The 24385-nt window shown below is 43.2% G+C and overlaps 1 pseudogene; it reads left to right on the forward strand.

Annotated features, from left to right (window-relative positions):
• The first annotated feature begins 757 nt into the window (after window positions 1-757).
• LOC122560928 lies at window positions 758-868 on the forward strand (annotated as a pseudogene).
• Window positions 869-24385: the final 23517 nt, after the last annotated feature.

The following is a 24385-nucleotide window of genomic DNA, read 5'->3' on the forward strand; positions in this document are numbered from 1 at the left end:
GGTGTGGGCGTTTGCACTCCCTTTTTGATTTTCTTAAAAACTTCCTCCTCTGCTTTTGGTTGCACCTCAGTCCCACGCTCCTGATCTTCGGGCACCTGGTACGGAGGAGGGAGGGCAGGTCTGAAGACATCCTCGTGGGTCTGCTCCTGGGCCTGGCCAAACTGGCCATCAACAGGTCCAGGTAGCGGGCCGTGGAGGGGGTCGTTAGGGCCGACTGCCTGCCCCTCTTCCGCGGTTACGTTAGGGCCCGGGTGTCCTTGGAGAAGGAGCACGCGGTGTCCACCAACACCCTGGAGTTGTTCAGGGAGAGGTGGGCGCCGCAGGGAGTGGAGTGCATCATTTCTCCCTCCAACTCTATTTTGATTTAGTCCCTACCCTCCCCTTCACTGTTTTGATCACACAGCACTGCCCTTTGATGTGAAGGGCAGTGTATGTCACTGGCCACCCGGGTGTTTTCCTATCTTCCTTGTGGTGGAAATTGAATAAAGATTCGTGCACATTGTGTCTTTCACTGTGTCTCACACCTGCACACACACACCATGGGTACTGGGGAAAAATAAGCACTACCGCACTTAGGCAGTAGTGTGGGAGTTTTAAAAAAAAAATAAACAGGAGATTCAGAGTCTGGCTTTGAGTTGGCATGTCAGAGCACGTGTAAAAAAAAGCGTCACTTGGTGATGGGATACTGGTAGTTATTTCATTAGCTAATGAGCATTTTATCGTGCTTCTCATTGCCATGAGGCAGTGTCTCAAGGAGGCTGATACTCGGCCTTTTGGCTAAGTTCATGTGTAGTTCTGTTCTTGTCAGTTTTAATATCTGATATGTCCCTGATTTAGGCACTGATATTAAGATCAGGTTGTGCTCTTCTCTGCAGATTGGTCAATATCATACACAGCGTGAAAGTGAGGTCTGCAGATGCTGGCGATCAGAGTCGAGAATGTGGTGCTGGAAAAGCACAACAAGTCAGGCAGCATCCGAGGAGCAGCAGAATCGACGTTTCAGGTCTAAGCCCTTCATCAGGTCAATATCATACACAGACTGTTGCAGTTCTCTGGATGGCTGCTAGTCTTTGTGAGCTACCATTAGAGGATATGGAAAGATGTTTGTGTCTGTCAAAGAGTTACACCCTGTTGCCTACTACAAATTCCTGAAGATTTTGCATAGCCGGCAGTGGGGGAGAGGGGTGGTTGACTCAACAGAACAGGTTTTTTCCCTGTGGCTTATTGAAGGTATGGTTCAAAAATTGAAGAAAATGCTTGGAGACAGTCAAAGTGATGATATGATGCATCTGAACCATAAGAGGTACTCATTAATCTGATGAGAGATTATAGCATCAATGGGTGTACATTGTAAAATTCCTTTTCTCACTAGAGACTGAAGCACATAAATGATTGTGTAACTGACTCCTCGGGTGGGGAGTGGATAACGATCAACTCTAAAGTAACACTAATTAAGTGACTCATTTTATTATACGTTACCAGATCAATTAGAAATAGCCCTTGTCTGCTGGCTTAAAATATTCTGCAAAGGTTCTTAACAAATACACTGAGACAAAATATAGAAAAAAAAACCTTAGCTCACATGGCAATTATACTTTTGTTAGTTTGCTTCATGCTTTGTTAACACCCAAAAGTAAAATAGCTTTATTTTTGGCAATATTGTCAATTAAACATTTCTTTGCCAGCTTTTGCTCAATTGTCATCTGAGCAGGTTCCATGCAGAACACACATGCTCTCTGATCATTAGCTCAAGCAGAAGGTACAGCAGAACAAGATTAGATTGTTTGTAGCTATATATCCGTAAGCATATATATGTCAGCAGCTGGTATGTAAAAGTTTCCATCAATCAGGAGGCCACCCACAAACAGATGAAGAAGGGAAATCAGGGAGGGGAGGATAACTCATAACGTGCACTGAAAACTAACAGATAAATGAACAATACTCAGATAGCTATCGTAACTAACAGTGGTTACAGAGCTGTACAGCATAAAAACAGGCCCTTCCATCCAACTCATCCATACCGACCAGATATCCTAAATTAATCTTGTCCCATTTACCAGTATTTGGCCTAAATCCCTCTAAACGTTTCCTATTGAGGTACTCATATGAATGCCTTTTAAATGCCGTAATTGTACCAGCCTCCACCACTTCCTCTGGCAGCACATTCCGTACACACACCACCTACAGCCTAAAAGGTTTGGTCCTTGAGTTCCATTTAAATCATTTCCCTCTCACTTTAAACCCATGGCTTCTAGCTTTGGGCTCCTCTATCATGGGAAAAACACCTTGGCTACTCACCCTATCCATGCCCCTCGTGATTTTATAAACTTCGATAAGGTCACCTCTCAGCCTCCGACGCTCCAGGGAAAACAGCCCAAGCCAATTCAGCATCTCCCTATGGCTCAAACCCTCCAACCCTGGCAACAAAACTACTAACTCATATGATCGTGTTTTTACAGCTGGTAGCAAGAGGAGCAACGTACTGCTATTCTACCTGTTCCAAATTATAGTCCTAAAGGCTTCCAAAATGCAATCTATAACTTCAGCCAGAATTACACTGGAGTAAAGGCTTTCCATTCTATGTTTTTAATAGTCTTCCATCTCTAATCTATCTCTATAGACACTGGCTAAAGGTTTGAATAAAGTTAAAAATTCTGAATAGGGAACTTCAGTCAGAGTTGATCTGTACCTGATCTCCAACCACACTCGGTAGATCACACAAATTAGACCGGGCTTGGCCTTTGAAGCACCTACAGTTACACACCACAATCTTAGCTTGGATTCATCAAAGGGATTTTTGAAGGTAAACGCAATAATAGTTAGAGGTGCCGTGTAGTCAGAACATAACACAATTAGTGCTACGGAAATACCTCCAACCACAATTGACAACTCCACCAGCACATATTGGGGTAAGTAGGTAATCTTTGGTCTCGTGTAAGCAATCCATCTGGTTAGCACTCAAAATATGTAAACCCTTATTTTCAGATTTTGAAAAAATGAAGGCTTAACAACAATGCCTGAAACACAAGTCTGTATTTAAACCTAACACTCTACTAAAAGCATGTCAGAGTTTGAAGTTCTGGAGAAGCATTACATTGGACTCGAAATGTAAACTCTGTTTCTCTCTCCAAAGGTGCAGCCAGATCTGCTGAGTGTCTCCAGCATCCACAGTGTTTTGAAATATATCTGTCTCTTCCAAAATTGAATCAAGGTGTAGTCCATCTCAGTCCGTCTTTCAAGTAAAGAGGATGGCATCACTTTATTAAAATGCAAAACACCTTAGAACATTCCAAAAGCATTAGCACCAATACAGTGGTTTCAATCAGCCCAATTACCCCACTGCAATAACTTGTAGAAATCCATTGGAATTTACCGGTCTGCAAATGGAATGATACCACACCCTCTGGTAGTTGGATGAAATTCCAACTGCTCCCATTAAATCCCTGAATATCCATGCTATACACATTGCCTATCTTTTCAATCCCAACTCAATAACTTCTAATCTTATGTTCCTTCAGCTAAATCCAAGTAGAGTTGAGTTTTTTTGGAGAATGAGTCAATTCAAGGTCTAATGAGTTTTCCCAATGTATCTTACCAAACCTGCCATATTCATTACCTACTGCATCCTTATGATATCTCTCACATTTGATTTCTGCCAAATCTTACACAAACTATTTCCTCAACAGCTAACCATTCAGCAGATATCCACCAAAAGACCAACATTCTCTATATCAATGTCTTCAAAAGCCCATGGCACACTTGGGCACTGCCAGTCCGCAGCTGCTCTGCATGCCACCTGATATTTGACCCGCACATGACAACACTATTTTCTGTTTCCTATCTTTTAGCCAAGTTCTAATACATGCAACCCCAAACATTTCTAATATGCTAACCCACTTGACATGTGACACCATATCAAATGCTTTCTAAAAGTCCCAATGTACAACATCTACAGCACTACCCTCATCTACTGCCTGCGTCACCTCTTCAAAGAACACAATTACATTTGTCAGACATGACTTGCCCTTGACTAAGCCATGTTGACTGTCCAGCCATAGCTTATTTTTCCCTGTTTGCCTTATCCTAAATTCTAACGCTCCATCAGTTTTCCCACTATTGATGTCAAGCTGACGGTTCTGTAGTGTTGTGGGTTATCCTTTGTCCCATTTTAAACAACAGTGTCACATTTGCAATCCTCCAGCTCTCTCTCTCTCTCTCCTCCCCGCTCCCCCCCCCAAACCCCGGGACTAATCCTGTGTTCAGAGCCACCTGGAAAATTTCAGTCAACAGCTCCGCAATTTGCTCCCTCAAGTCTCTCAGAAATCTAGGACACATCCCATTTGGGCCATTGTGACCTCTCTACCTGGAGTGTTGGCAGTCTTCTTAGCACTTCCTTATCTACATATCTTTCTGTGCTTGCTCCCCAAATGAGGATGTTGTCTATAATGTTAAAAATCACACAGCACCAGGTTATAGTCTATAACCTGGTGTTGTGTGATTTTTAACTTTGTCCACACCAGTCCAACACCGGCTCCTCCACATCATGTCATCTAAAATGTTTACAACTCCTTGTGAACCTTCCAAGTCTTCGGCCGATGCACTTCTGGAACATCTCTGGAGCTGCTGACACCCTGAAAGACAGTCTGTCGAATGTTTAGCTTTCCAAATGATGTATCGGAGGTTCAAGACCTTGGACCTTCCACCATCACATTGATTATGCTTGCCTTCCTTGGTTTGCATCCAACATTGAGAAGTCTTATCCCTGCTGTCCTGATCAACTAACCCTTTACTAAAGCAGGTAGCTTGGCACCGACACTGGACTAGTAATCCAGAATCCCAGGATACGGCTTTGGGCACTTGGGTTTCAATCCCACCATGGCAGAATTCAGGAAAGCAAAATCTGACAGAACATTTCTCTTGTTTTCTCATTAAGATTCCAGCTACCTGATTCTGAGGATTAAAGGAAAAATTTGCATTTGTACAGCACCTTAACAGCAACCATGTAACAGTTGTGAATTTCATTAAGGAAGTATCTAGTTCACTAATATCATTTAAGGTACCAAATCTGCTATCCTTACTGGCTAGGGCCTACATATGGCTCCAGACCCACAGCAATGTGGTTGACCCTTAACTGTCCTCTGGTCAATCATGGATGGGAAATCAATACTGGCCTAACCAGTGAAGCCAATATCTCATGAATGAAGAGAAAATATCAACTTCACCAAAACAGATTCTCTGGTTATTATCAGACAGTTCTTTATGGGAAGTGACTGTTGTGTTTCCTACACGACAACCGTGCCTGCACTTCCATAAAGTAATTCATCAGTCGTAAAATGCTACGGCACACCTAGTAATCTTAAAAGGCACTATACAAATGCATATTATCCTTCAGTCCTCAGAATCAGGGAGATGGAACCTTAATAAGAAAACAAGAGAAATTTTGTTGAGTTACTAACCGCAATATAAACTTAAATAAAAATGAATAATGGAATAGATTAGATTATAATGTGTGTGGTCTATACTGATAATTGTAAAATTGTGGCATATGCTGTACTGTACAAATCAAATTTAATACAGAGACCTTTGAGGTGATGCAATTTGGCAGAAGTAGTAAAGAGAGAATAAATATTGGACATAAAAGTTAAGAAAAGTCATATTATGTTCAAATCATAAATTCTCTACACTTACTGTCACATCAGAATTTACAACAGCCTTTCAACAGCATTTACAAATTTTATGTCAGACCTTTAGTATCCACAATGTTCCACCATACATACTTGATAAGAATCAGTCTTGCATGCAAATTGACCCCTTAATCATTTATTTTTGCATAGGCTTCCTTTATAGGGTGACCCAAGACGTATATCCAGAAAGATCTAAACGTGTTGCACTTACCACTTGCTTGTTCTTGAGATCAAATGGAAGCCCACGTGATAGATCTATAGAACAGTATGCCGTCACAGATGGCTTTTCAGCTCCTTGGATCTGTGCACATCGATAAGTGATGTCCAGCTACCATCTCAATCATTTCTGCCCTCTAATATGGCAACATGGGGTAGAATCTGATAAGGAATATTTTCATGAAGTGTAGGAGTTTGAGAGGTGACCTTATAGGAGTTTATAAAATCATGAGCAGTATAGATAGAGGTAATAGTACGCGTCTTTTCCATAGAATGGAGGATTTCAAGATGTGGGGGCACATTTTTAAAGTGATAGGAGAGAGATTTAAAAATTAATGATGGGCAAATGTTTTACACAGAGGGTGGTTCCCATCTGAGCAGGCTGAACAGGCTGGGGTTGTTTTCCCTGGAGCATCAGAGGCTGAGGGGTGACCTTATAGAGGTTTACAAAATTATGAGGGGCATGGACAGGGTAAATAGGCAAAGTCTTTTCCCTGGGGTCGGGGAGTCCAGAACTAGAGGGCATAGGTTTAGGGTGAGAGGGGAAAGATATAAAAGACACCTAAGGAGCAACCTTTTCACACAGAGGGTGATACGTGTATGGAATGAGCTGCCAGAGGAAATGGTGGAGGCCGGTACAATTGCAACATTTAGGAGGCATTTGGATGAATAGGAAGGGTTTGGAAGGATATGGGCCGGGTGCTGGCAGGTGGGACGAGATTGGGTTGGGATATCTGGTCGACAGGATGGGTTGGACCGAAGGGTCTGTTTCCATGCTGTACATCTCTATGACTGTGCTGTGCGTATCTCAAAGATTGCAGAGCTACAAGAGGGCAGCTCACCCAACACCAGGGCAATTAGAGGTGGGAGATAAATTCTGATCTATCTAGTGATACCCACATCCTAAGAAAGAAGTCTTGTCTCAGTAAACTATTTCCAGCCTTAGGTAGTTGATAAGGAGGGAGTTACTTGTCTGCCTTGACGATACAAAGTCATACAGCACCGAGACAGACCCTTCAGTCCAACCAGTCCATGCTGAACATAACACCAAACTAAACTAGTCCCACCTGCCTGCTCCTGGCTCATATCCCTCCAAACCTTTCCTATTCATGTACCTATCCAAATGATTGTGTTATAACGCAGATTGTATATTGCTTTTAAGTAGCAAAATATGAATTTTTCCATAAAATCCCACCAGATGTGACATTTTGCAATAAGCACTCCTCTTTAAACAAATTGAGTCTTGTCATGGGATTTGAAGTTAAGGTTTCAGAGGTGCAAGTCTACCCACTGAGCCACAAGATCTAAAAGAAGTCAAAATGTTTCTCTTTAAATGATTCAATATCACTTAAATGATTTATAAGAGCTCTTCTATGTCCAAACCTAATTCCGGGAGAAGCAAGCATGTTTTTGAACATTCAGTTCAATGTAACTCTAATGTAAAGAGCCCTTTTCAAAATTGTGGCTATTAGACCACAATTGATACAAGCTCCATAGAAACTCTCACTGGGAAAGAAATTGGAAAAACAATGTCAAGTTGCTGACCGAATTGGTAATTTGCCAGTTTATTACAGGTGTGCCCACAAACAAACTTTAAGCAATAGTTTGATAACGTTTTTACTTGTACTAAAGTTATCACTTTCCCAGAATAACAGTTAATAGCTTGAACCTTTGCACTGGCATGTTAGTTTGATACCTCAAAGGCCCTTTTCCACCATTATCTCCCAGCTCACTGGGGCCCACACAGGAAATAAATTAACAAAATATTTCTCTCAAGTCAAAGTACAAGTTCGTTCAGGCATCCTCTGGTCATGAACTGCTCTATTTGATAAGTCTTAAGTTTAGCAGGATAACCTTTTACTGTATATCTTTCTCCCTCATGTATTTATTTGTTCCTCCTTAACAGCATCTAGCCTATTGCCTCATTGGAACAGGATTAATTACAACTCCTTCAAAGGGTTGGCACATGTACAATCAACCAAAGGACCTCCCTCAGTGCTATCTGAGCGTGCGATTCTACAAAACAAAGTGAACTAGCATATGTTTAAAATAAACCTCAAAGTTCAGGATTTAAAAAGCTGTATTAATTCCAGACGAGTCAGTTTGTGAAATGTTATAGCTCACAGTTTGTTACAAAGTTGATCCAAGCCCCATTAACTCATAAAGTAAAGAAAACTAATTTGCATTGATGCAGCACCTAGCACAATCTCAGAACATTCTAATGTGTTACGGTGAATGGAGTATCTGCGTTTCCCTGCTGCAAAACATAATCATTTGCACTCAAATAGTTTCCAGCCAGCAATAAGATAAATGACCAGATAATTTGCTTTAAAGTTGAGGAAACAAAGGAATCCCCCTTCGTCTTCTTCAAATAGTGTCAGAGATTATTTAAAGCCATCTGAGAGAGCTGACAGAAACCTGGCTTAACAGTTTATCTGAAAGACAGAACCTCCTCAATACTATATGCTGATACATCAGAGTATGTAGATATTCTGGAATAAAACTTATAACATTTTGATTTGAAACTAACTTTTTTTTTAGAATCCCTACAGTGTGGAAACAGGCCCTTCGGCCCAACAAGTCCACACTGACCCTCCAAAGAGCAACCCACGCAGACCCATTTCCCTAACACTATGGGCAATCTAGAATGGCCAATGCACCTAACCTGCACACCTTTGGACTGTGGGAGGAAACCAGAGCACCCAGAGGAAACCCACGCAGACACAGGGAGAATGTGCAAGCTCCACACAGATAGTTGACCGAGGGCTGGAGTTGAAGCTGGGACCCTGGTGCTGTGAGGCAGCAGTGCTAACCACTGAGTCACCGTGCCACCCTTAACTCACTAAGACTTCTTCAGTAATACTTTCCAAACCCACAACCTCGACCAACTGGAAGGACAAGGGCAGCAGATACACGGGAATACCACCATTTATAAGTTGCCCTTCAAGCCACATACCATTCTTGACTTGGAACTGAATCGCCACTTCCACAATGTCACTGGGTCAAATATTTAGTCCTCCCTCCATAACAGCACTTTGAGTGTACATAAACCACATGGACTGCAGAGAATCATAGAATCATACAGCATGGAAACAGACCCTTCAGTCGAATCAGTCCACGCCAGCTATAATCCCAAACTAAACTAGCCGAACCTGCCTGTGCTTGGCCCATATCCCTCTAAATATTTCTTATTCATGTACTTATCAAAATGTCTTTCAAATGTTGAAATTGTAACAACATCCACCACTTCCTCTAGAAGTTCCTTTCAGACATGAACCACTTCATGTGCTAAACAAATTACCCCTCATGTATTTTTTAAATCATTTTCCTCTCATCTTAAAAGTATACCCCCTAGTCTTGATATCCCCCGCCCTAGGGAAAAGGCACTTGCCATTCGCCTTATCTATACCTCTCATTATTTTATAAACCTCTATAAGGTTACCCTTTAAGCTCTTACGCTCCGTTGAAAAAGGTCCCAGTCTATCAGGCCTCTCCTCATAATTCGCCCCTTCCTATCCTGGCAAATTTCTTCTGAACCCTCTTCAACTTAATAACATCATTCCTATAACTACGTGAATAGAACTGCACACAGTACTCCCAGAGGAGACCTCACCAACTTCCTGTACAACTCCAACTCCTTTTCTCAAAGATCTGAGCAATGCTAAACACCTTCTTAATTACCCATCCACCTGTGGCTCAAACTTCAAAGAATCATGTACTTGAACCCTTAGGTCTCTGTGCTCTACAACATTGCCCAAGGCCCTACTTTTAATTGTATAAATCTTGCCTTTGTTTAAATTTATCCAATATAAACTCCATTTGCCACTCAATAAGATGAGCAAAAGTGAGGACTGCAGATACTAGAAATCAGAGTCTAGATTAGAGCGCTGCTGGAAAAGCACAGCAGGTCAGGCAGCATCCGATGAGCAGGAGGGCAAAAGCCCTTCATTAGGAATCCAGGCAGAGAGCCTGAAGCGTGGAGATACAAGCTGGGCCCAGTCAATAACACCTACATCCTGTGAACAAACAATCAGATAAAGCTGGAGGGGAAAGCACAAAACTACAAGGAATGAGCAATGAAGCTATTGTTAAGGAGATCACCACTACTAATTATAGCCATTTGTCTGACTGCAATGTCAGTGTACATCTTACAGGAGTAGCCTGCACTATTATTTCTTAAACAGACTCAAAATGTCCAGTAAGAACCTTTGATTGGCTGCTAAATGTCCCAAAATGCTTCATTGTCAACAAGTTACTTTTGAAGTAAATTGACTGTGGTTATGCAAACAATTAATACTCGAATGCAAAATGTTTGGTAGAGTATTCAGTTTAAAGTTCTTCCATTTCTACTGCAAATGAGGAAACACAGAGTGCAGAGTCAGATCTCATGTAATTAATTGTATAATTTTAATTAGTGATTTTTGTTTAATCCTTGGAATTGGATTGCATGTAACAAAGTATCTAGATTTGTTAATTCAATGTGATTCCTACGTCCTTGTGTTGTCAATGTGTAGCCAGTGAAATACAACTTGTTGAAGTAAGAGGGACGCCATTAGCTGTCAACTGGAGTGGGAAAGACATTTTTACCTATTTTAGAATTGCCAGAAATGTTCAGTTTCTCTGCACTGTCTGAGATTTCTGAGGTTCACCATTGAACAGGAGTACAATGGTGCTTATGCCTCCAAAAGAACAGACAGGAAAGGGAATACTCATTACCATCTGGAGGTTAGTGGCCTGCCTGAATGATTGTGAAGCACCCACACTTCTGGGTGCCATTTCTTCAGGTAAGTCAGGGTTGAGAACATTTTGAAAAGGGCATTAGTGGGGCTTAAGGAGTGTACCAAGGAAGTACGATGGTAGCCATAATGTGGCTGCACTGGTGTTGGACTTGGGTGGACAAACTTAAAAATCACACAACACCAGGTTATAGTCCAACAGGTTTATTTGGAAGCACTAGCTTTCAGAGCGCTGCTCCTTCATCAGGTAACTGTGACACGGACGAAGGAGCAGCATTCCGAAAGCTAATGCTTCCAAGTAACCCCGTTCAACTATAAACTGGTGTTGTGTGATTTTTAATGAGGAAGTATGAGTATAGTCAGATAGCCTGTATGCAACACTGCTTTAATGGGAACGCTCCAAGTAATTGGACCATTCCTTATCACCCGACCTTCATGGAAAAATTTGCTGAGAAAGAGAGAGAGAGTGTGTGTGTGTGTGTTTGTGTGTGTTTGTGTGTGTGTGTGTGTGTGAGTGCATGTGTGCGCGTGCATGCGTATACTTGTGATGCAGACTTACATATATCAAAAACCACAAAACATATTACCATGGCAGTACATTGGTGCTCGAATATGGTGATAGATGGATACACTAAAACCTCACCATGACAGCTAGTTGGTCACAAAAAGCCAATGGTAAAGAGTGAAAAAGTGTATGGCCACTATGAAGCTCCTTAAAAAAAATTGCACAATGTCCCTCGCGCCTCCTCTGCCATTCATTAAGACCCTGGCTGATCTGTTTGTGTTTCAAGTTCCACATTCCTACCTACCTCGGATAAGCCTTGATAACCTCCTGCACAAGAATGTATTTACCTCCCCCTTATAAATATTCAATGACCCCACTGTCTCTGCTGTCTTCTGAGACAGACGGTTTCAAAGTCACACAATCCTCCGATAGAAGAAAGTTATTCTCACCTCTGACCTAAAAGTACAACATTTAATTTAAAACAGTGTTTCCTAGCTCTGGACTGACAGGGCATCTCCCACCCAGTTTCCAACCTCATAGTTCAGGAACCCAGCACCACCCGGAATTATCTCCTACCTAAGATCTACAAGCCTAACTACCCCAGCCGACACATCGTCTCAGCCTGCTCCTGCCCCACGGAATTCACCTCCACGTACCTTGATTCTGTCCTATCCCCCCTGGTCCAGGAACTCTCCACATACATCTGGGACACCACCCACGTCCTCCACCTCCTCCAAGACTTTTGCTTTCCTGGCCCCTAATGCCTCATCTTCACCATGGACATCCAGTCCCTCTACACCTCCATTCGCCATGACCAGAGCCACCAAGCCCACCGTTTCTTCCTCTCCCTACATCCCCAACAGTACCCTTCCACTGACACTCTCATTCGTTTGGCTGAACTGGTCCTCACTCTCAACAATTTCTCCTTCGAATCCTCCCACTTTCTCCAGACCAAAGGGGTAGCAATAGGCACCCATATGGGCCCCAGCTATGCCTGTCTCTTTGTTGGCTACGTAGAACAGTCCATCTTCCGTAGTTACACTGAGACCATTCCCCACCTCTTCCTCCACTACAGTGATGACTGCATTGGCGCCACCTCATGCTCCCGCAAGGACGTTGAACAGTTCATCAACTTCACCAACACATTCCACCCCGACCTTAAATTCACCTGGACCATCTCTAACACCTCCCTCCCCTTCCTGGACTTCTCCATCTCCATCAACAGTGACCGACTCAACACTGACATCTTCTATGAACCCACCAACTCCCACAGCTACCTGGATTACACCTCCTCCCACCCTACCTTCTGTAAAAATGCTATCCCTTATTCCCAACGCCTCCGCCTCCACCGCATCTGCTCCCAGGAGGACCAGTTCCACCACAGAACACACCAGATGGCGTCCTTCTTTCAAGACCGTAATTTCCCCTCCCGCTTGGTTGATGATGCCCTCCGGTGCATCTCATCCATGTCCCGCACCTCTGCTCTCGAACCCCACCCCTCTAACTGCAACAAGAACAGAATCCCCCAGTCCTCACCTTCCACCCCACCAACCTCCGTATACATTGCATCATCCTCCGCCATTTCCACCACATACAAACGGACCCCACCACCAGAGATATATTTCCCTCTCCATCCAAATGGTTTCCGTAGAGACTGTTCCCTCCACAACTACCTCGTCAGGTCCATGCCCCTTAAGAGCGCACCCTCCCCTCCTGCACCTTCCCCTGCCACCGCACTTCCACACATATCATTTACTGTACGTATTTCTCCCTTTGTGGTCTCCTCTACATTGGGGAGACAGGACGCCTACTCACAGAGCGCTTCAGACAACATCTCCGAGACACCCGCACCAACCAACCCCACTGTTCCGTGGCCGAACACTTCAACTCCCTCTCCCACTCTGCTGAGGACATGCAGCTCCTGGGCCTCCTCCATCGCCACTCCCTCACCACCCGACACCTGGAGGAAGAACACCTCATCCTCCTCCTCGAGACCTTCCAACCCCATGGCATCAAATGGATTTCACCAGTTTCCTCATTTCCCCTTCCCCTACCTTATCCCAGTTCCAAACTTCCAGCTCAGCATCGCCCTCATGATCTGTCCTACCTGTCCATCTTCCTTTTCACCTATCTGCTCCACCCTCCCCTCACACCTATTACCATTACCTCCATCTCCATCCACCTATTGCACTCTCAGTTACCTTCCACCCAATCCCACTCCCGTCCCATTTATCTCTCCACCCCTGACCCTCCTAGCCCCATTCCTGATTAGGGCTTTTGCCCGAAACATTGATTTACCTGCTCCTCAGATGCTGCCTGACCTGCTGTGCTTTTCCAGCATCACACTCTCAACTCTGATCTCCAGCATCTGCAGTCCTCACTTTCACCACATAAGAATATCCACTCCATGTTCATCTTGTCAAAATTATTCAGGATCTTATGCACTTCCGTCAAGGCGCTCCCCAGTGTTATAAACTGCAGTGGAAACAAGACGAGTCTAAGAAGGAAATACGCAGAGAAAAAATGAGGTACGAAGGTAAACTGGCCAAAAATATAAAGGAGGATAGTAAAAGCTTTTTTAGATATGTGAAAGGAAAAAAAAGGTTAAGACTAAAGTTGGGCCCTTGAAGACAGAAACAGGGGAATATATTACAAGGAACAAAGAAATGGCAGAAGAGTTGAATTGGGACTTCAGATCTGTGTTCGCTGGGGAAGACACAAGCAATCCCCCTGAGGTAACAGTGGCTGAAGGACCTGAACTGAAGGGAATTTATATTAGGCAGGAAATGGTGTTGGAGAGAGTGTTAGGTCTGAAGGCTGATAATTCCCCGGGACCTGATGGTCTACATCCCAGGGTACTGAAGGAGGTGGCTCTAGAAATCGTGGATGCATTTTCCAATGTTCTATAGATTCAGGATCAGTTCCTGTGGATTGGAGGGTGGCTAATGTTGTACCACTTTTTAAGAAAGGAGGGAGAGAGAAAGCAGGGAATTATAGACCAGTTAGTCTGACCTCAGGGGTGGGAAAGATGCTGGAGTCAATTATAAAGGATGAAATTATGACACATCTGGATAACAGTAACAGGATGGGTCAGAGTCAGCATGGATTTATGAAGGGGAAATCATGCTTGACTAATCTTCTGGAATTTTTTGAGGAAGTAACTCTGAAGATGGACGAGGGAGATCCAGTAGATGTAGTGTACCTGGACTTTCAGAAAGCCTTTGATAAAGTCCCACATAGGAGGTTAGTGAGCAAAATTAGGGGTATTGGGGGCAAAATGCTGACTTGGATTGAAAATTGGTTGGCTGACAGGAAACAAAGAGTAGTGATAAATGGCTCCCTTTCGGAATGGCAGGCTATGACCAGTGGGGTACTGCAGGGACCGCAGCTTTTTAAAATATACATTAATGATGTAGACGATGGTATTAAAAGTAATATTAGCAAATTTGCTGATGATACAAAGCTGGGTGGCAGGGTGAAATGTGAGGAGGATGTTAGGAGATTACAGGGTGACCTGGACAGCCTAGGTGAGTGGACAGATGCATGGCAGATGCAGTTTAATGTGGATAAATGTGTGGTTATCCACTTTGGTGGCAGGAACAGGATAGCAGATTACTACCTAAATGGAGTCAAGTTAGGTAAAGGGGCAGTACAATGAGATTTAGGTGTTCTTGTACATCAGTCAATGGAAGCAAGCATGCAGGTACAGCAGGCAGTGAAGAAGGCTAATAGCATGCTGGCCTTCATAATAAGAGGGGTTGTGTATAGAAGCAAAGAAGTTCTTCTGCAGCTGTACAGGGCCCTGGTGAGACAGCACCTGGAATATTGTGTGCAGTTTTGGTCTCCAAATTTGAGGAAAGACATTCTGGCTATTGAGGGAGTGCAGCGTAGGTTCACGAGGTCAATTCCCAGAATGGCGGGACTATCTTACACTGAAAGACTGCAGCGACTGGGCTTGTATACCCTTGAGTTTAGAAGGCTGAGAGGGGATATGATTGAGACGTGTAAGATTATTAAAGGATTGGACACTCTGGAGGCAGGAAGCATGTTTTCACTGATGGGTGAGTCCCGAACCAGAGGACCCAGTTTCAAAATAAGGGGTAGGCCATTTAGAACAGAATTGAGGAGAAACTTCTTCACCCAGAGAGTGGTGGGTCTCTGCCCCAGAAGGCTGTGGAGGCCAAGTCTCTGGATACTTTCAAGAAAGAGTTGGATAGAGCTCTTAAGGATAGTGGAATCAAGGGTTATGGGGATAAGGCAGGAACAGGATACTGATTGAGGATGATCAGCCATGATCATAATGAATGGTGGTTCTGGCTCGAAGGGCAGAATGGCCTACTCCTGCACCTATTGTCTATTGTCTATAGTCTGTCCAACCTTTCCTCACCAGACAACCCATTCATTCTTGGTATCAATCTAGCAAACCTCCTCTGAACCATATCTAACACATTTACAAACTTCCTAAAATAAGTAGAGGTAATGTCACACAGTAATCGAGATATGGCCTCATTAATGCCCTGCATTAGTGAAGCAAAACAACCTTACTTTTATGTTCAATTTCTCTTGTAATGGGAAATTGATCTATTAACCTTCATGATTATGTGCTGTACTTGAACACTAACATTTTGTGACACATGCACAAGAACATGCACATTTTTCTATATCTTGGAATTATGCAATCTCCCATTGTTCAGGTAGTACCCTATTTTACTGACAAAGTGAACAATTTCACATTTTCCCACATTATAACCCATCTGCCAGACTTGCCCATTCACTCACCCAATGGATATATGGATCTATATCCATTTGTAACCTCCTAACATCTTTCTCACGACATAATTTCTGAACAAATTTGGTGTCATCTGTGAAATTAGCTGCCACACTTTCACTCCCCTCATCCAAGCCTTTGAAATAAATAATAAAAGGACTCAGGCCCTAAGGCAGTCTCCTATGGGACACCACTCCTTACACTCTGCAATCAGACAAGAACTGCAATCAGACAAGTGGGCGGCACGGTGGCACAGTGGTTAGCACTGCTGCCTCACAGCGCCAGAGACCCGGGTTCAATTCCCGCCTCAGGCGACTGACTGTGTGGAGTTTGCACGTTATCCCCGTGTCTGCGTGGGTTTCCTCCGGGTGCTCCGGTTTCCTCCCACATCACAAAGATGTGCAGGGTCAGGTGAATTGGCCACACTAAATTGCCCGTAGTGCTAGGTAAGGGGTAAATGTAGGGGTTTGGGTGGGTTTCGCTTCGGCGGGTCGGTGTGGACTTGTTGGGCCGAAGGGCCTGTTTCCACACTGTAATCTAATCTAATCTAATCTAAAAAAAACTTGTTTATATATACTGTCTGTTTTCTACCAGCCATCCAATCTTCTATCCATGCTAATAAGTTACCCACTATGCCATAAATTCCTAATTTTCACAATAAACTTTGAATTGGTACCTTATTAAATACCTTCCAGAAATCCAGAGGCTCTCACTTTACCCACAGTGTTTGTAAACTTCCGAAGAATTCCAATAAATGGTTAAACAAGGTTGTCCTTTGATAAAGAACATACTGACTCTTCCTAATTGTTTGGAGTTTTTCTAAGCGCGAGCTATAACCTGTCAAATGAGCAATTCTCAAAACTTGCTGCCAAGCTCACTGGTCTATAGTTTCCTGTTTTCTGTCTCCATCCCTTCTTGCTGAGAAAGACTTTATTTGCGACTTTGGAGTCTATTAGGACACTTCCCTGAACTAAGGGAAATTTGGAAAATTACCGTCAGCACATATATGAGTTCATTACCCACCGTTTAAGATGATAAGCCCATTGGAATTGGGAGACTTGTCAGCCTGCAGCTTCAACACTTTGTTCAGTATCACTTCCACTGTGATTATAATTTCACTAAGTTCCTTTTTCCCTTGAATCTCCTGATTGACAGACATTCCTAGAATGTCTTTTGTATCTCCTGAAGTGAAGACAGAAGCAAAACATTTTTTTCTCATTTCATTCCCCATTTCCTTATTAGTCATAGAGTCATAGAGAAACAGACCCTTTTGTCCAACTCATCCATGCCAACCAGATAGCCTAACTTAAGCTAGTCCCGTTTGCCAGCACTTGGACCATATCATTCTAAACCCTTCCTATTCATATGCCCATCCCCAGATGCCTTTTAAATGCTGCATTTGTACCAGCCTCCAGCACTTCCTCTGGCAGTTCATTCCATACACGCACCATCCTCTGCATGAAAATGTTGCGCCTTAAGTCTTCTTTATATCTTTCCCCTCTCACCCTAAAACTATGCCCTCTAGTTCCGGACTCCCCAACACCAGGGAAAAGACTTTGTCTATTTATCCTATCCATGACCCTCATGATTTTATAAACCTCTATAAAGTCATCTCTCACCGTCTTGTGCTCCAGAATAAACAGCCCCAGCCTATTCAGCTTCTCTCCATATCTCAAATCCTCCAACCCTGACAACATTCTTGTAATTTCTTTCTGAACCCTTCCAAGTTTCACAACATCTTTCCGATAGAAAGGAGACCAGAATTGCACACCATATTCCAACAGTGGCCTGACCAATGTCCTGTACAGCCACAACATGACCGCCCAACTCCTGTACTCAATACTCTGACCAATAAAGGAAAGCATACCAAACGCCTTCTTCACTATCCTATCTACCTGCGACTCCACTTTCAAGGAACTATGAACCTGCACTCTAAGGTCTCTTTGTTCAGCAACACCCCCGTAGGACCTTACCATTAAGTGTATAAGTCCTGTTAATATTTGCTTTCCCAAAATGCAGCACCTCGCGTTTATCTAAATTAAACTCCATCTGCATCTCCTAAGTCCATTGGTGCATGTGATCAAGATCCCATTGTAATCTGAGGTAACCTTCTTCGCTGCCCACTACACTTCCAATTTTGGTTCAGTGGTGCTGGAAGAGCACAGCAATTCAGGCAGCATCCGATTTTGCCTGTCCACTGATCCAGAATCTGGTTTCCAGCATCTGCAGTCATTGTTTTTACCTCTTCCAATTTTGGTGTCAACTACAACCCTGTTGACTATACCTCTTATGTTCATATCCATATCATTTATTTAAATGATGAAAAGTAGTGGACCCAGCATTGATCCTCCACTGTTCACAGGCATCCAGTCTGAAAAGTGATGCTCCACTGCCACCCTCTGTCTTCTACTTTGAGCCAGTTCTGTATCCAAATGTTTAGTTCTCCTTGTGAGCTAACCTTGCTAACCAGTCTCCCGTGGGGGTACCTTGTTGAAGTCCATTTGTATCGTAATTTCCCACCTAGAGAATTTGAGAAGAGGATCAAACTGTGACCAGGATCGTGTAACTCTCCATCCTCACTCTCTAAAATACCAACGCTCATTTTACTCATTATTTTCCTTTCTAAATGCCTGTAGAAACTCATGCTATCGATTTACATTCCTAGCTAACATTTTGTCAAACTCTAATATCTTCCTCCTGATTAACCTTTCAGTCACTTTCTGTTATACTGTATATTCTGACCAATCATCTGACCTGAAAGCTATCTTTGTGTAGCTACATGTATTTTATTTAAGTTTGATATTTTGCCTAACTTGTTTAGTTCACTATGGATGGTGGATTTTCCCTGTAGAAGTTTTCTTTATTGTATGACTTTAATTATTCTCAGTTTTCTGAAATATTTTCTTAAGTGTCTACTATTGTGCCTGCATTTAACTTTCAGGCAGCATCCGAGGAGGAAGAGAATCAAGGTTTCGGGCATGAGCCCTTCATCAACGAAGGACTAATGCCCATAACTTTGATTCTCCTGCTGCTCAGATGCTGCCTGACCTGCTGTGCTTTTCATAATGATTCAGTTGTGAGCAATAACCATAAAAATATAAGACATAGGAGCCATTCAGCTCATCAAGTCTGCTCCACCTTCAATCATGGCTGAGAAGTTTCTCATCCCCATTCTCCTGCCTTCTTCCCATACCCCTTGATCCCCTTGACAATCAAGAACCTATCTATCTCATCTTCAATACACTCAATGATCTGACCTCCATAGATTCACCACTCTCTGGCTGAAGACATTTCTCCTTATCTCCATTCTAAAAAGGTCTTCCCTTAACTCTAAGGCTGTGCCTTCGTGTCCCAGTCTCTCCTACCAATGGACATATCTCCCCAACATACACTCTGTCCAGACCATTCAGTATTATGTAAATTTCATTCATATTCCTCCTAATCCTTCTAAACTCCATCAAAAACAGAATTAGAGCCCTCAAATGTTCCTTTAAGGTTAAGCTTTTCATTCCTGGGACCATTCTCATGAACTTCCTCTGAACACGCTCCAGGGCCAATACATCCTTCCTGTGATATGGGGCCCTAAACTGCGTGTTTTCCAGCACCACATTCTCAACTCTGATCTCCAGCATCTGCAGTCCACTCTTTCTCCTGTGTTTAACCTTCCCCTAGTTTATGGCAGTATACTTCAGCTAGCTCAGTCTTCATGCCAGAATAGTTTCAATTATTTAGCTGCCTCAGAGTAGCCCTACACCCAGTCTTTGCCCTATCAAACTGGATGTAAAATTCAATCATGTTCTGAGCGCTGCTGCCTATGGGTACCTTAACTTTAATTAATCAATCCCTCATATCATGGTGGTGGCTCTGTGGTTAGCACTGCTGCCTGATAGCACCAGGGACCTGGATATGGTTCCAGTCTTGGGTGGAGTTTGCACATTCTCCGTGCCTATGTGTGTGTTTCGTCCCATAGTCCAAAGGTAAACTGAAAATGTCAGATTGACAGTTGTAGCCTGGCTGAGGTGTTACCAGAATGCTTCTGAACTAGTTTCTGATACTGACCAGAAAGCAGATTATATTAGATTTAGCATCGTGTATTAGAATCATTGGTTCCCTGTAGTGTGGAAGCAAGCCATTCGGCCCATTGAGCTCGCACCGACCACCCAAACCCAACCCTAACCCCCCCCATCCCATCCCCCGCCCCCCCCTACATTTCCCATGGTCAACTCACCTCACCTCCACATCTTCCTCAGCCAATAATGGTCAGATCTTTGCAATTATTCAAGACTGAGCTAGGCAGATTTGTGATTCAAAGGGAGAGTCAAAGGGTTATGGGCTGAGTCTGTGAGAGTGGTCAGGTAAGTGGGGTTAAGTCCACATTCAGATCCACCATGAACTTATTAAATTGTAGTGCAAGCTCAAGGGGCCAAATGGCCTACTCCTGCTCCTAATGCTCATGGTCTTTTGTTTTGACAATAGTGTAAGCAAACCTTGATAAGATATAGCAACTATCAACTCTTCTTCAGCCAATTTAGCAGTAAAGGTCCGGATGGGCAGAGGATGGCACAGGAAATGTCCTGTTGTATTGGTGCTTATTTTATCACCATTTTAAAGTCCCATTAGAAATACTGACAGATACTATTACTGAACTGAATTCAAATGACAGAAATAGTGACTCTGAAAACTAGGGCTGCCTGTCAGATTCCAGCACTGATATCACAGCAAATGGAGGGGATTGGGGTTTCCTGGTAAATCAGGAATCCACGTTAGTAATTGATCATTGATTAGATATGGATCAAAATTCAAGTACATTTAAACAAATCTTCACACATTTACAGTACTCAGAGGCCACCAGCCATGGCACACTGGGGTTACTGTTGTCAGGGTGACTCCTGTTCTCAACTCAGAAAAAGGCTGAAACGGCAACAACAATTTATCCGATGTTGGAAAGTAGCCCATGTTAAAGGGGTATCTTTTTACTGAGTGGATATCAGTGGAAGAACTCCTCTATTCTGTAAAATCAGAATGTATACATCCTGGTCTTGACATTATCATCAGCATGAACCTGGAATGATTTAAATGGTGTTTTTTTATCATTGTCAAAGAGGTTTCATGCAGAAGTAAAGACAGAAATGTGTACTTTTTTTCTTCTGAAGGGATTGACCTGGATTTGTAATCTATGTGAGGAATGCCGTACAGGCAGGGACAGCTGATTACAGTGTATAGACCACTGCTCATGATGAAGATTGCTGTAACCGTTGTCTTGAAGGGGATCATTTAGCTTGGCTTGCTGGTTTGTGATGACAAACCCAACACCTTGCCTACTGTGAAGGCCCCACCTTTTCAACCATGCCCCGCACCTGGAGGCTACATCACTACCAGTCATCTCTCTTAAGTGAGAGAGTAGCCCTCCGGGACTCTGGTGATTTTGCCTCTAGAATACATTGATATCCTAGATATTGTTACTGTGGGGTGGATCAGGTGTAAAATCTCACTTCTCATCAGTTTTCTGCCCACCAGTTCATACGACTACATCATAGCAGATGGATCTTATGGCTTTAGTATGGCTATAAACACTTTTAGACCTATATTCAAGGACACGAGTACAAATCCAAAGATGTGCAGGTTAGGTGAATTGGCCATGCTAAATTGCATACTGTTCAGGAATGTGTAGGTTAGTCAGGAGTAAATATAGGGTAGGGAGAATAGGTCTGGATGGGTTACTCTTTGGTGGGTCGGTGTGGACCTGTTGGGCCGAAGGGTCTTTTTCCACACTGTAGGGATTTTAAGAATTCTAAGGTAATGATTATACAGTTCCACTCTGCTGTCTTTCAGTGGTAAGCAGTACTTTATACTCACACTTTACCACTTCCTAGTAAAAGCGAAATAAACCCCTGTGTACAGTTCAATATAACATAACATGAAAGGTTCAGATAATGCTGAAAAGGCAACATGACTGTTCCATGTCTTCAATTTACCCTGTCAGGGAAATGTTACTGGAATTGTTCTGAAGTCACAGTGACTATGTAATTTGAGTAGGTGTTATTTGAAGGTCTACAATATGGGAAAGAATTAATTAGTCAGTCAGAAAATTGGCAGGCTGCAGAAGTGGGACAACCCCTCAACCCCTTTACAAAAATGTTTTATTATATAAATGCTATTATTTCCGATAGGTCATCCCTGTGTATTCATCACATATCATCAGACAGGCAGCAACAAGTCCATCCATTTCCCCTTAATATCCTGGACTGATATGGTCATCCTGCTATCAGGAAGGATGTTAATAAGCTGGAAAGGGTGCACAAATAATTCACAAGCATGTAACCAAAACTGGAGGGTTTGAGCTATAGGGAAAGGCTGGATGAAGGGCCTGTTTTTGTGCAGCATGACTCTCTAACTCGATATAGAATCAGTAAACTGCAAGTCAATATGAGAATTACCGGCAAAACTCCCAAATAATTACAGGTGACATGGATTTGGAAGTAGGCAATTCAGCTTGATCAATTCCCTTGTCTTTTGGGAGAAAGTGACAACTGAAATAAACTCCAACACATGAAATATCTCAACATGAGACTCTGGGCAACTGTCTGTGTGGAGTTTGCAAGTTCTACCCCTGTCTGCGTGCTCTGGGAGCTCTTGTTTTCTCCAACAGTCTAAAGATGTGCAGGTTAGGTGGACTGGCTGTGCTAAATTGCCCATAGTGTTCAGGGATGTGTAGGTTAGTCAGGAGTAAATATAGGGTAGGGGGAATAGGTCTGGGTGGGTTACTCTTTGGTGGGTCATACATCAAGAACATCTCTGAAATGACAGCCAGACTACTGCGACCACTAGGACTTATAACAGCACACAAACCAACAGCCACTCTCAGACAACAACTCACCAAAACGAAGGACCGGGTACCCAGCATGAGCAAAACTAATGTAGTGTACAAAATCCCATGCAAGGATTGCACAAAACACTATATAGGACAAACAGGAAGACAGCTAACGATCCGCATCCACGAACATCAACTAGCCACGAAACGACACGACCAGCTATCCTTAGTAGCCACACACGCAGACGACAAGCAACATGAATTTGACTGGGACAACACTACCATTATAGGGCAAGCGAAACAAAGAACAGCCAGGGAATTCCTAGAAGCATGGCACCCATCCACAAACTCCATCAACAAACACATAGACCTGGACACAATATACCGGCCAATACAGCGGACAGCTGAAACTGACAACCGGAAGCGGCAGGGACAGGCCACTATAAATGCCGGAGGAAACACCACAGAAGCGCTTCACAGGAGGCTCCCAAGCACTGAGGATGTCACCTAGACAGGGGACGAAACGTTTGCAACAAAAACTTCCAGCTCGGCGAACAGAACCACAGCAACGAGCACCCGAGCTACAAATCTTCTCACAAACTTTGTCCCATAATGTTCAGGGATGTGTAGGTTAGGTGGGTTAGCCATGGGAATGCAAGATTACAGGAAGTGGGTGGGCGGGGTACATGTTGTGTGTCTGAGTGGAATGCTCTTTGTGGGGGCGGTGTGGACTCATTGGGCCGAACGGCCTTTTTCCACACTATAGGAATTCCATTCTATTCTATTCTATGAACTGAACTTGTCAAAACTTTGCGTGACAAGTTGGACATGCTTAAACATAAACGGTGAGGATGAAAGTTCAAATAGAGTACTTCAGATTAAATGAGTCAACTCCATGGAGCCGCACCTGCGTTCTAACTAACTACTTTCCCTGACAGTATTGCTCAACGTGAGGTGCCAGATAATTTTAAATATAATTGTTTTAATACGTTGCATAAATCAAACTTACAGTTCTGTACATGAAAAAAATACTGTGTCTGTCAATGTCAGATTTTTACTAGGAACTTCCCTTGATTCTGGTATAGGATGAAAGTTACATCTTAGAGTAAAAGGGAACTGCAGAAACACACAGCCACGGCAAGATACACCAACCCAATGAAGGAGACAATATTGACCATCACTGTGAGCTTTTTGACTGATGTCTTGGCCAAAGGTGGGCTAAAATCATTGATGATAATGGTATTCTCATACATAATCTCTCTCTGGACATCCCACATTCCCTTGATAGGGGCATAGAGTTGTACAACATGGAAACAGATCTTGATATTCACCCTATCCATGCCCCTCATGATTTTATAAACGCCTTTAGGGTCACTCCTCAGCCTCTGACGCTCCAGGGAAAACAGCCCCAGCCTATTTGGCTTCTCCCTATAGCTCAAACACTTTAACCTCAGCAACATCCACGTAAATCTCTTTCAGGTTTAACAACAACTCCCTGTAGTAGGGAGACCAGGATCGAACCGCAGTATTCCAAAATTGGCTTAGCCGATGTCCTGTACAGTCATAACTTGACATCTTAACTCAGATTCGCAAAAGTTACAGGCAGTCTAAGACAAATCCTTAAAGTTAGCAGACTTCCACCTGTCACATCACAGCCAGTAGGCC

Source organism: Chiloscyllium plagiosum, chromosome 21, assembly GCF_004010195.1.
Source record: "Chiloscyllium plagiosum isolate BGI_BamShark_2017 chromosome 21, ASM401019v2, whole genome shotgun sequence".
NCBI lineage: Eukaryota > Metazoa > Chordata > Chondrichthyes > Orectolobiformes > Hemiscylliidae > Chiloscyllium > Chiloscyllium plagiosum.